Below are 3,044 nucleotides of genomic sequence, written 5' to 3' on the forward strand. Positions count from 1 at the left end.
TTATCCGCTATGATCCTAACGAAGTACTAAGCTTGTCCTCGACCATGAGGATAGCTTCAATACTTATCCTCATTCGGAAATTTTGACCAAGAAGAAAGCAATGGGGTAATCTCGGTAGAATCCAACTTCTCTGAAACAGAAAAATTCACCACTACAACAGATATGCAGTGGGAAAACCAGTGGCCTAACCAAGATACGTCAAACTCATCTTGCCCTCATAGGATCATGAGCCCCATAGAAATGTGGATACTTGATCTCGCAAGTATAACGGCACTGGCTTGTCCCGTGGCCCACTTACAATACTTCCATCTTTGAAATGAGTCGATACTATGGCCCGATGTCATTCACAACTCAAGCCTTCCAAGAGAGTCTTACGGGTGCATTACAATGGTTCATCACAAGCGAGATATCTACCTCATGAGAGATTGGAATGAGTTGTCTTCGCATTCCTATGATATCAAAGCGGATTGGAATGAAGTGCCTTGTCGAACTTGGTTCACTTCAAAAGAAGACCAATGGAGGATTTCCGAGCGTATGCAAGGAGGTGGGAGGCTTTATGATGCAAACTTACCCTCGGCGGCGAAGAAGAAATGATAAAGCTGTTCATAGGGGCTTTACCTCGCAAGCATCGTTGTTGGTTGCGGGGGTTGCATCTCCATAGCCTCAATGAAGTGGTCCTTTCATGTGAATACTTCGAGTCTGCGAGGCTAAGAATTAAAGACGCTTAGCTTCAAGACCAGCACTATCAAAGCACTCCTTTACACAGGAGTTTTCATGGGTTTTACTTGTTTTTATAGTTTCATGTTTCTTATCTTATCTAGTGTGCTACGGTTGTATTTTCCATTCCAAGTACTCTATTGTACAATTATAATATTTTTTTAAGAGCATGAGGCGGTACTCCAAGCCGGCCGTGATGCTATCCAACCATGAAAAAATATCATCCAAGGAGAATATCGAGGTAATGGGCTTCCTCATGCTTTTTCCCCAAAGACGTATTTTGAAAAAAAATTTCATCACCCAAAAGCTTTTGTTAAAACAAGATGATAAATTTAATCATGTTTGTCTTTCGACCCACTCACTTCATGTCTTAGAAGATCATTCCGTCCCCTTTGACTTAGTGTGACAAGGGGCATTTGAAGCAAGCGCATCGGAAACGAAAAATAGGACGACATAGGTATGGGGCATACATTTGGAATCAAGCCATTCCCAAGAGCTCAGACACCCACTTGCTCCCGCCCAACTCCTTCACAAGCCGAGCAATATCCTTTCCCCACAATGTGCCTAAGCAAACCGAGATGCGTAGTTTCATCAACGGGACTTCCAGCCGACAAGCCCGAAGCACAAGGAAGGGATCTCTTCTCTTTTCTTTGCTGGCTCATCAACGGGGAAGAAATCCCGGGCAGTTGAAGTGGTCTCTAGCCCCTATTCAAAATGAAGACCTAGAAACCTGACTTCATTCGGACGCATGCTCTCGAAGAAGTAATTCCCATCAGTGGAGGTTTTGATTGTCCATCTCGATTCCATAGAAGCTTGAGGTACATGACTTTTGCCCAATGATGCTATAGTTAAAGACGGAAGGAGAAATTCCCACGAAGGAAGGCGTTGAAGATGAATCAACGACCAGCAATCATGCATATATCGTCACAAGTGAGGGAGGCCAATTGAAGGAAGCATTGAACTATGCCAAGATAAAGAGGCCATCATCGACATTCAAACATCACCAGAGTCGGCAAATACAAACTTTGGAGAAGAGTAATTTGGTATCGTTTCCAATACTCCCCCTCTTTGAATTCACTTTTAACATATTCCCTATTGGCGAGGAAGCACTAGGATTCAAGAGCCAAATTTGATGGTTAGGCAAATCAATATTGGCCAAGCTAGTACATAGAAATGACCCACATCAAATTTACACAGCTTCGTGTAAAAGGACATGTCACCTGAGGCCAATTGAGAATAATTGACCTAACGAAACAAGGGACATAGGACTTCGTGTCCCCATCTCACTTCAAGTTCACCTAATCACCCGCAAACCAATGAAGGGTAAAAGTTGTATCGCTTCCAGTTAATTCGACTCTTGAAAGAGTTCATGACTAACACATTCCCTCTTGTTTGTTGCAGGATCACCTAACTGTCAAAAGCAAGGATAACAAATCAATGAGAAGCATGTCTTGTTGTAGGATTACTTGACTGTCAAAAACAAGGGTCACAAATCAATGAGAGGCATGACAAACTCTCCTAAACGAAATGGTGTCCGAGTAATTGCTAGAGCAAAATGACGGAGATCCTTCAGCCTCAACTCACATTTGATTTCGGCGGACTAATTGATCTACTTGTACATCTTCTCTTCCTGCATAGGCAAAAGCATAAAGGGCGGCAAATCCATGATCGGATCCCCAACCCTGATCCTTATTCATGTCCCTACTTTTAATAGGGACAACCATTGATGTCCATTTGCGAATAACCCTTTTGATGTTCAAAATTTAACATATTTGGAAACACCATTATGTTAACTCTTAAAGTCACAACAAGGTCTTTCGAGTCAAAACCATTCACTTGTTTTGAAGAGTTCAAACTCCATCATATTAAAAATGTTGCATGTCATTTCGGATGAATTCTACATGATGATTTTGTCTGTCTAAATCTTGATTCCATTGAGAATTATTAGAATAGACAGCTAAGTGAAGAATACAAGATTAATTGAGCATGCTGGATGAGGCGCGTCAGAACGATGAAAGGCAAGCCATATCCTATACACGATCCCCATCTATACACTTGTGAGATGAGTGCAGGTTCCGTGACTACGGGGGTAAAGAGTTCTCTCGCGAATGGTACGATAACCAAAATAGTGAGAGGCATTTCATCAAGCTCACCCCATTGAGCCCATACATTGGTGAAGCTTCTCTCATACCCCAAGAACAAGAACCCTACACCGGGGCGGATTAGAAGCGAAGTAGCATCACAAGGTGAGAAGAGAGATAGAAATATTCTTGCTCGCACTTGCATCAATCTTTGGGTGTCTTCATTGCATATGAACACTCACATTA

This window comes from Eucalyptus grandis, chromosome 5 (genome assembly GCF_016545825.1).
Source record: "Eucalyptus grandis isolate ANBG69807.140 chromosome 5, ASM1654582v1, whole genome shotgun sequence".
In the NCBI taxonomy this organism is placed as follows: Eukaryota; Viridiplantae; Streptophyta; class Magnoliopsida; order Myrtales; family Myrtaceae; genus Eucalyptus; species Eucalyptus grandis.